The 10,563-nt window shown below is 50.4% G+C and overlaps 1 protein-coding gene across 2 annotated transcripts in view; it reads left to right on the top strand.

Moving 5' to 3' along the window:
* The first annotated feature begins 2,353 nt into the window (after nucleotides 1–2,353).
* LOC128833436 (uncharacterized) overlaps nucleotides 2,354–10,563 on the top strand; it is a 64,312-nt gene continuing 56,102 nt past the window's right edge. For both annotated transcript variants that reach the window (XM_054021325.1, XM_054021324.1), the window contains exon 1: nucleotides 2,354–2,469. The gene's annotated coding sequence lies outside the window, so the exon portion shown is untranslated. The remainder of the gene's footprint in view (nucleotides 2,470–10,563) is intronic.

Here is a 10,563-nt window from a genome sequence, read left to right as displayed (position 1 = left end):
TTTGGAGTGTAAAAACTTCAATGATTAACTGAGTGAGGAATGCAAAAAGGTCAGTCTGTTTCCCGGTATTATAAAACAGGGCTAAGGCTCTGTTGCCTTGTGTAATCATAGACACCTGTATAAAGTGAGAGTCAGATGCTAGCACTCTGGTCTGATGCCTTTTAACCCTTACTTTGTACAGGTGTCAATGACAGCACAAGCTGCAAGACAATGGACAATCAGGCCTAATAATTATTCTTTACAGAAACGCATTAGGAGGGCTTGGGGGAAACCATTCTTCCTACACTGGAGCTTCAGGATACTTTAGGCCACCCTGCTCAGACCCCCAACATAAGGTTGTGGCTGGAATGCTTTGATGATCCCTCCCCTCCAGCCCTGAAGCTTCTCTATGTGAGGCTGGGAGGCTGAAGCAGCTCCGGGGAAGTCATTGGGGGGTGCCTTACTGTGCTTCATTTGTAATGAAAGAGGGGCCCAGGGCTGAAGCAATTTTTTTACATTCATAACTGATAGAGCAAGCCCAAAGGTGCCGGGGCTAGGAACTGCCAAGTCTAGCGATGCCAGGGCTAAGGGCACCAATTAAGCACTGATATCTTGTGGTCATGAACCCTGCCCCCCTAGCGGAGCTGCAGGGGGACCATCTAAGGCTCAGAACTGAAGGTGGACACATAGGATCTCAATTGATGATTCAGCCCACTGCAAAGACTGGAGCAAGTGGCAGAACTGAGTCCCTCATCTGGGTTTGAATGTCATGTATGCACCCCCCAAAGTTCTGGGGTATTCAGATCTGGGGGGGGTTGGAAGGGCTGGATTAATGCAGGGGCGTTAGGGGCTGCAGCCCAGGACTCCGGGCTAAGGGGGGCCCTGGCGTAGCAGGGCTCAGGCATATAGGTGCCAACTTTTCCTGGCGCCAGTGGGTGCTCGCCTCCGGCCTTGCCCCAACTCCACCCCGCCCCCTTTCCAACCCCTTCCCCAAAGTCCCCGCCCCAACTCTGCCTCCTCCCAGCCCCTATTGGACTTCTTCCCCAAATCCTGGCCCCGGCCCCACCTCTTCCTGGAGTGCGCCGCATTCCCCCTCCTCCCCCGCTCTCCCTCCCAGTACTTGCCGCCCCAGTACATCTGTTTTGTGGTGGCAAGCACTGGGAGGTAGGGGGAGAAGCAGGGATGTGGCGTGCTCAGGGGAGGAGGCGGAGTGGAGGTGAGCTGGGGTGGGGAGCTGCCGGTGGGTGCAGAGCCCAGCCCCGGAGCACCCACGGAGTTGGTGCCTATGCTCAGGCCGGCTGCCTGCATGCCGTGCCCCATGACACTCCCAGAAGTGGCCGGCTGCTGGCACATCTCTGTGGCCCCTGGCAGGGGAGGAGGGGGAGGCGGCTCCAAGCTCTGCCCCTGCCCCCAGCACCATCACCACGGCTCCCATTGTCCAGGAACTGGCCAATGGGAGCTGCGGGGATGGTTCTTGCAAGCACGGGCAGTGCACGGAGACACGCTATTCCCCTCCCCCCACGGGCGCACAGAGATATGCCAGCAGCCGGCCACTTCTGGGAGCGGCATGGGGCCACGACATGCAGGCAGCCTGCCTGAGCCCTGCTGCACCGCCAGCCAGGAGCTGCCTGTGGTAAGCGCCTCCTGGCTGAAGCTTGCACCTCGCATCCACTCCTGTACCCCAACCCTGTGCCTCACGGTCAGAATCCCCTCCTGCACCAAACTCCCTCCCAGACCCTGCACCCTGACACTCTGCCCCAGCCTGGAGCCCCCTCCTGCACCCAAACTCCCTCCCAGAAAGAAACTAATATAACAGCTGTTGTAAGGTAAGACATAGGCTATTCTGAATTAACTATATTCTATATGTTTTAAGACTGAAATGTAACCACAAAATGGCTTTATGTTAATTAAAAAGCAAGTTTAGTATAGCGTTAATAGCTTCAATGCCATAATTGTGATCATTTTGTTTTAAATTAGGAAAAAGACTTGTATACAGGGCTCCACAAAATCTAATAGCCCCGGGCCCACAGGAGAGTTAATCCGGCCCTGGGGATTGGTTGTGCCTCTCTCTACAGAAAAGGGGGCTTGCTGGGTAAATAGGTCAATATAAAGGTTTGGGTTGGTTTTTTTAAATGGGTACTTTGTCCATCCCTAGTTTCCCTTGTGCCCCATTATGGGGCCATGGTTGCTGCCCATGCTGGTTGGACTCTGTCTGGGCCCCTTTTACCTGTATAGCCACAGGTGAATCTGTTGGTTTTGGCAGATGCCTTTGCTCTGTGCCCTGGCTGACGCTGCACAACCAGGAAGTCCCTGAGATTGCAGCTACCCACCCACAGACTCCTGTTCAAAGTTTAGAGCAACTGGGGAACGGCAGCTCACAGCTGGGAGAAAGTTTCCCTGCAGAGAAGGAAGCCCCCTTCCCCCTTCCAGGAGGCAGGGCAGGTTGGGACCTGCAGGAGACTCTGAGCCAGGGCCTTGCTTCTCCTTGTGGTGAGTGGCTTTGTGCTCACAGAAAGTTTGTTCTGGGAGAAGCGAGTGGGAATGAGGGTGGAGATAGCAGCTGTGTGCTCTCCCCTGGGGCTTCCCTCTGCACTGCCCTGGGGAAAACCAGCATGGGGGCACCCTGCTCTCCCTGGTGGGATACAGGGGTGACCCCTGCCCCCTTCTCTTCCCTATGGCTCCTCTGCTGTCCCTGAGGTGGGGGGGGCAATCTACTCTCTCCCATGGGGAGTCCCTTTGCTCTCCTAAGGGGGCTGCCCCATATCCCTAGTGAGCCCCTTGTCCTCCCCAGGGGGGGCCTTCTTCCTTTGCTCTCCTGCGGGAGTTGTGCCTTAGGAAGGTTCCCCTCCCTCCTCCTGGAATTAAACCTGCCGCCTTGCATTGCTCAGACAGGGGAGACTGGGAGGCAAGGTGGGGCTTCTTCCTGTGGCTTTGAAGTGGGGACTGGCAGGGTCCAGGGGTGTTTGAAAATGGGATGCAGAGTACAGGAGTCTCCAAGCTAGATGCAGGGGGATCTCAGTGTTGCTGGCAGAAGGGGGCATGGCTCTGTAAAAGTGGGGAGCTCCTGGAATTGCAGGGAGTTGATTGGAGGACAGTGGTTATGAAGTGCTGTGGGGAGGATGTGGGGGGCAGCAGCAGGGTGGTTATGAAGTGGCATGGGGGGTGTGGGGGATGGGGTGTCTGGGAGGGTGGGTATGAAGTGGTATGGGGCTGTGGGGGATGGGGTGTCTGGGAGGGTGGGTATGAAATGGCATGGGGGGGGGCTGTGGGGAAAGTGGCAGGGGTTTCAGAGGAGTGGTTTCCCCGTGGTTATGAAGTGGTATGGGGGGAGGGGTGGTTGTGAAGTGGCCTGGGGGGTTGTTGTGGGGAGAGTGCGGGGGATCAGAGGATTGGTTAGGGAGTGGCATGGGGGGCTGTGGGGAAAATAGCGGTGTTCAGGGGGTGGTGATGAAGTGACATGAGGACTGGTGGGGAGGTGGCCAGGGATCGCGATGCGAGGAGATGGCAGAATCCCCAGTTTGCACACTGGGAGGAGATCTGAGTTGTATGCAAGGCCTGGGAGCCCAGATCAGGAAGACAGGTGGCTGGTATCTCCTACCAGACTGCTTTTGTGTCCCTAAGGGAGGGAGGCAAATCACTGAGGGACTAAGGCCATGAGGGAATATGTGGCGCCTGGTATCTCTGGGCTGGGCCTTCTCTGACTTTATTAGTACTTGGGCATTGGGCAAGCACCTCCTGAGAGCCCATCCCTGCCCTAAAGAACTTGCATTCTATATGCACAACAGACCATGCTGGGATGAGGGAAACACAGGCCCAGGGAGGGAAAATGATTTGCCTAAGATCACCAGCAAGCTGGCAGTTAGGATTAGAACACAGGTCTCCTGAATGTCAGCTTAGTGTCCTAACCATTGGATCACACTGGCAGGCAGTTTCAGGCAAGCACCCTTCAAGGTGACTTGAGGTGTGGGGGGAGGAATTTACCTTGGGCTCCTATTGTGCAAGCATAAAGAAGGCCTGAAACTTTGGTGGTTCTCAAAAAAAAGTGTTTTAAAAAAAAACAAAACATTTTTTCTGTGCTTTTTTTCCTCCTTAGAAATACCAATGACAACTCCTGTCTCCCCTCTGGTGTTCAAAATTTCCTTGGGAGCTTTCTCATCCCTTCACCGAAGAAATTGTGAAGGTTGGGGGGCGGGGGAGATTGGATCTTTAAAAGAGACATTTCTCCCAAGTGTTTCTCATGTGTTTGAGTTAAATAGGTACATGGGTTAGAGGCAGAACAATGAGTTGTCAGCAGTCTGAATAAAAATAATTTCCCCTCCTGGTGAATCAGGTTTCACTTCGGTCCTGTGTAGGCTAGAAAAATTGGTTGTATTTGAAAATCTGGTAGCTAATAGGTTTTTTTAAAACACAACTTGATACCAAGCTCAGACACAGCTTTAAAAACCTTTACAACCGCCTTGGCAAACTCCCCTGGGAGCCTTTAAAAATATGCTAGCTGGCCATGGCCCTAAGATCGGCCGTGACCAGCTAATCCGTGTCTACGCTAGGTGCATAATGCCCACTGAACAGCTTCTCTTGATTTAGCATTGTCCATATCAAGCCCATTACATTGGTGTGTGCCCTCCCCCAGACCACTGGTGAAGAGAACCATACTGCTCCTGGTATTGACTAGTGTGTCCTCTGCCACCTCCCGCTGTTATCACTTACCTATTCACCAGCTGTTATTACTTATATACTTTTCTGTTCACTTCCTTCTTGGTTCTTGTTCCCCAGCTGCTCCTCTTTGAAAACAGGCCACTTGCTGTGAGTAACTAGGCTGTAAGAGAGACATATCTTGCAGCCAAGATTTTGGGTGCTCCAATATGACACCTTAACGGGGTCTGGTTTTTCACCAGCCCATTGTATGGACCCTTGTCTTGATGTGCACCCAGATCCACTAGTTATTCCTGGAAATCTTGGTCCATATTTTTCCTCCTTCCTCTCCAGCTAGCCCACGTCTGCAGTCAGATGGCACCTTCCTGTCTGTGCCATCTGATCAGCACTCTGGTTTTCTTCAGGTCTTGGAGCTTCCCTCTCATTCACCAGGCAGAAGCTCCTGCTGCTTTCACGGTGTGCTGTCTTGGATCCATGATGACCGCTCCGTATTCCGGGTGTGATGTTGTGCAGTCTATATGGTTTTATAAAAATATAAGTGAATATAATGTAACTGGGATATGCTTTGTGCAAAAGGTCTCTTGTAAGGTATCATTACAAAGCTTATAATCTACTGAGTGTGATCATCCTATTTGTAGAAATGTACCACTCTTGTATCTAAAACTAGAAATATAAAACATAACTCTGAGGGCCTATTGTAATTATGTAAAGTGTGGGCCATTAAGGATGGTTTGGAATCTTGATGACTCCCATTGTCTGCAGATGGCTGTATTTACCTGTGAGTCTTCCTGTATATGTGTGTGCTGGCAAGTGGGCAATGAAGTCTTGCAGTGATATGTGATCATGGGAAATTGGAATCTGAAATAACCTGTAGCATCTCCCAGCTTCCAAACCTTTTTACAAGCATTAATGAAACAATTCTCAAATCACTAGAGCTCTGCAAATTTGCAGATATCTGCTTTATATCCATAGGCCATATTTGCCAACCAGATGCAGATACAAATTTTGTATCCGCGGAGGGCTCTGCAAATCACCCTCAGGTAGTTCATAATTACTATTCCCATTTTTTTTCATGGGAAAACTGAGTCTGAGTCTTTGCCATGATCACACAGCACATTAGGGTTAGAAGCCAAGAATTCCTGGATCCCAGCCCTGGCCTCAGACTTCATCATACCATGTTTCTAACCTATAAGTATATTGCAATTGACACTACTATGATGAGCTCTTCTGTCATTATCTGAAATAATGAATTGGGGTCCCATTGTGCGAGGCTTTGTACTCACCCCTAGAAAGAGAGAGCCCATCTAAACAGATATGATGGACAAAAGCTGAGAGAAAGGAAGTTGTATTATCCCCATTTTACAGATGAGGAACTAAAATGCAGACTGGCTCAGATCCTTATAGATAGTTAGGCTCCTAACTTCCATTGAAATCAGTTTCAGTTAGAAACCTAAGTGATTTGACCAAGGTAACCCAGGAAGTCTGTGGCAGAGCTATGAATTGACCCCCTCAACCTCCTGAGTCCCCAGCCAGTGCCGTAAGTGCAAGGCCAGCCTGCTTCAGCTTAACCTTCCTTCCGCACTTGGGGTCTATTCCTGCAATGTGCCCTTGGAAATTATTGAGGACGTTCAGCACTTTTCCGTAGTGAGTGATCAGCCAGGATGACTGACGGGGGATTAATGATCTCTTTCTGTTGTTTGAGGGCAGGTGCTTTGTAGCTGTTGAGATCTCCTCTAGAGGCTAAATTTAGATGGCCAATTTCCCCCATGGTGTGGTGTTTTCAGTCAAGAAGCTTTGCCCCCGCTTGAGCAGCCAGACCACATATCATTAGGAAGAAAATGAGAGATTGTTTTCTCAGGGCTCTCTAATTTGTAAAGATTCAGAGAGGAAATTCTATAGAGTCCTAGGGAATTGGAGAATCATATTGTTTCTAAGTGCATTCAGTGTTGGTGAAAGGTGCCAGACTGAAAACCCTGGAGAGCTAAGCCCCCGAGGTACTCAGAGTAGGTATAACATGAATGGATGATGCAAATCCTCCATTCTATTCTATCTAGGTTCTTACACCATCTTCGTTGCTCATCACTATAGCATCTGAGTGCCTCCCAGTTAGTGCATTAACCACTGTCCTAAGCACCTGTCACCTGTTATATCTTCTCTCATCCTCTCCCCAAGGGGAGCAATGCATTCACTGGAATGTCTTGTTTTGGTGAGGGCTTTAGGTTTTTGGATTTTTTGTTTTGTTTTAAATATACCTGCTGCTCTGTATTTATTAGAGAAGACAAGGTCCAAAAAAGGCACCTTTCACTTGGAGTGGAAAGTGGTGAGGTTTGTGGTGGTCCGTAGGGCCTGGGGGAGTTCATGCTGCAGGCCCAGACCAGCCCCTGAGAACGTTCTGTCTCCTTCACAGACAAGCTGTTCCCATATTTTTGAGAGTTCCATTGTGCCAGCGGAGCAGAGTTGTTGAGCAGGGTCTTCATCTTGGAGCTTTCGGCTGTTTTAAATAGGCTGCACCCAGGAGTGCTTTGAAGCTAAGAAGCAAGACCTTGAACTTGATCCCAAAGTCTCTGGGAAGCTGGTGTAGAGAACAGAGGGCGGGCGTGATGTGCTCGTGGTCGCCGGTCTTGCTGAAGGGATGCTCTGCAGAGTTCTGTACTAGTTGGAGTTTCCTAAGTGCTGAAGGCTTCATGCCCAGGTATATTGCATTGCTGTAGTCCCGCCAAGCATTGACAAAGGTGCGTGTAACCAAGGGCAGGTCATCATCCATCGGGATGGGACAGAGCTTCCTAGACAACCAGAGTTGACAGAAAGCATTATTTGTGGTTGCTGCTACATCAGACCTTAGTGTCAGCAAGAGTTGAAGAGTACTTCTAAAGTATGGACTGAACTGACCAATTCAACCACAGACTGCAGCATGGCTGCAAACTCCTCGACATACTTCCCTCTCCCCACCATCCTCGCCTGTCTTGCCTGGGTTCAGCTTCAGCCAAATGCTCATCCGCGAGCTGATCTCAGCCAAGCACTGGGCCATCTTCATGGTAGTGGCATGGTCATACGTGGTGAAGGATAGGAACAACTTTGTGTCATCTGCATATTGCTGGTGCTTGAGTGAGTGTCATCTCACCAGTTCACCTACTGGTTGTGTGAAGAGGTTGAAAAGGACCGGAGAGAGAACTGATCCCTATGGGACTCCACAAAGGAGGGGTCCTGCGGTGGAGATACTCTCTTTCCAATCACTACTTTTTGAATGTGCCCTTCCAGGAAGAATTCAGACCATTTTAGCACATTCCCCTGGGCCCCAGTTACCTCTCTCAGGTGAGGGGCACCACCTTGCTGCCTGCACGCCGCTCTGAAAGAAGCCTCTCTAGTGCGGTCCTAGGAATTTGGTCTCTGTGGTGAATTCAGTCCTTAGCCTCCTGGCTGAGAGTGCCAACAAGTGTGGTGAGGTTTGGGAATATGACACTGTAACAAATATACTTGCTGCAGGTAAGTGTGCACGTCAACTCCCCAAACTCCATTCCAGGAAGTTGGGCCTTCAGCCTTAGGCGCCAAAGGCCTCTACCAGCTGAGCTAAAGGAGAATTCCCTGCGTACCGTGATTCGTGGTCCCTAGCCCAGCCACTAAGATTATGGCTATGCTGCAGTCAGTGATATGGCAATAGCACAGGTGGGCATACCTGCCCTACCTTGAATCAAACTAGCACTGGTAACAATAGTACTGTAGACATGGAGGCATGGACTTTGGCATAGGCTAGCAACCCAAATAGGTCCCCACTTCTGTTCCTAGATTAAAGCTAGCGCAGGTTTGCCTACTGTGCTACAGTAACACCTATTGCCGTGTAGACACAATCGTAAGGGCAACGTCACTTGTGTTAACGCGTTTCGCAGGTGTGAGGCCTGAGAATGTTTAAGAAGTCGGCCCCGTTCTTATCATCAGTTTGTTTCTAGGGCACCATGGATGCACATGGTGGTAGCCCTGTACAAACATAGATGTGTTGAGCAATAGCCGGAGTCCCTGCTTGCAAGAGCTTCCAGGGAGCATGAATGCAGCAGAGAGGACAGATTAAATCTCTCATGCCAATAAACTGCCTTTGCCAAGACTCAGGGTCCAAGGCTAAGCCGGTGAAGGATCAGCTGGAACACAGCAATGCTGGTATGTGTCTTAGATTCTTTGCTCCGAGCGTACCGACCTGAGGCCAGTCAAAACCAGGAGGAACTGAAATAAATCACGTTGGTGCAGCTGAAAACAATGCAAGCCTGTCTCGTGAGTCAGGCTCAGCAAAACTCGATCATCCTGTTTGTTGTTTCCTGGGACCACATGGATCTTGTGGCTGCTTCTCTGGGGGTCTCATCTTTGTCCCCTCTGCTCCAGGTTTTTTTTTTTTTATTTTTTTATTCCTTTTCTAAGTTTTACCATTCTCCCGGGGCTACTTATGCTAATATAATTCATCTGTTGCTCCACCCAAGGAACAAGGGTCTCAGCTATTTTTTCCAATGCGGATTGAGGGCCAATTTTCTTAGTTTGTCATCTTAAAAAGGGAACTTTAATTTCTTTCTGGGGGAGCGAAATCCGCCTGATTTTAGTCAAGCCCCTTCAGCTTCTGGTGGGAGAGAGCAATAACGTGGTTCGTGAGGCTGAAAATTCGGTTTCGGGGCGGGGGGTTGGCGGCAAATGTTTCTTTTGGGAAATAGTTGGTCTTTTTCTTCCCTAACTTTGGAAATTAGGAACAGAAGGTCCAAGCTTTAGCTGGGGAATCCAACAGGGCTCCACCAACTGCAGATCTGGTTCTGAATGTCCTTTTTCCCCATCTTTGCCCTGTCTATTTCCAGGTGGGCTCTAAATGCAGGGCTGGATTAAGGTGAGGATGCATGGAGCTCTAAGCTGAGAGGGGCCCATTCACCCACTAATGTTAGAGGTGCAGGCCCTGTCAGAGTGTGCGGGATCTCTCCTGAGAATGGGGAGCCAGAAGCAGCCACAGAAAAAGAGCCAGGAGCACTGTGATTTGTTGGGTCTATTGGGCCAAGCCCAGTTTCGGCTCAATCCCTCACTGTCTAAGCACATTCCATACAGGTCATGCTGCTGGAAAGGACGTGTTGCTTTCGCTTCTCTTGTATTTTAGCTCGTTTCATTATTAGTATATGCAGGGTTGTATAGGAGAAGGTTGCAGCTGAACAGGTAACGCCGCCCTTGCTCGGAAAGGGCTCGCTCTAAGTGAATGCAAACCGTACAAGACCAGACAGATCATACACAGAGCAACAGGGTGGGGCCAACGCAGCTTGACATAGGTATGTTCTGAAAGTCTCTTCCCAGAGATGGAGGGTGGTGTGGGCCACTATTCCAGGCACATGGAGTGGCATGGGAGAGGGGTCGCAGACCCAAGCACTGAACACCGAAAATAGTAATCGGCAGTCCTCTGAAGTGCCTTTAAATACAGGGCTCTTGGAGCTCTTTACAAACATTCATTCATTCTCCCGACTCCCCGGAGAAAGGAGAGAAGTATGGCACAGAGAAGGAACTGAGGCAGGGTGAAGGGAAGGGACTTGCCCAAGGTCACATGGGGAGTGGGGGGTAAAGCCAGGAGGAGAGCCCTGCTGTAAAGGTCGATACCGGTGTTTCCCAAACGGTGTGCCATGATGCAGTGCTGTGGGTGTCAGCTCTGAACCAGTGTGCCGCGTCATTTTTTTTGAAATGCGAGAACAAAAACATCCTTCCCTTCTATTTGAATGAGTGTTGGAGCCAGATCCCACTCTGTACTTTTGCTCTCTGGGACGAAGTCATGTTCCATGCCCCAAAGCCAGGTTAAGATAGCAAGTCTGAGTCCTGCAAGGTGGGGGTGAGAAAGGAACGGGGGGGGAAGCTGCCTTCTGATTGGCCATCTGCCTCATTGCCCCGCCTCCTCCAGTGGCAGAGCAACCAATCTGAGCGCCAGCTCTC

Source organism: Malaclemys terrapin, chromosome 3 (assembly GCF_027887155.1).
Source record: "Malaclemys terrapin pileata isolate rMalTer1 chromosome 3, rMalTer1.hap1, whole genome shotgun sequence".
Taxonomy (NCBI): Eukaryota; Metazoa; Chordata; order Testudines; family Emydidae; genus Malaclemys; species Malaclemys terrapin.
Note: the sequence above shows the minus strand (reverse complement) of the source record. Positions and strands in the feature narration are given on the sequence as shown.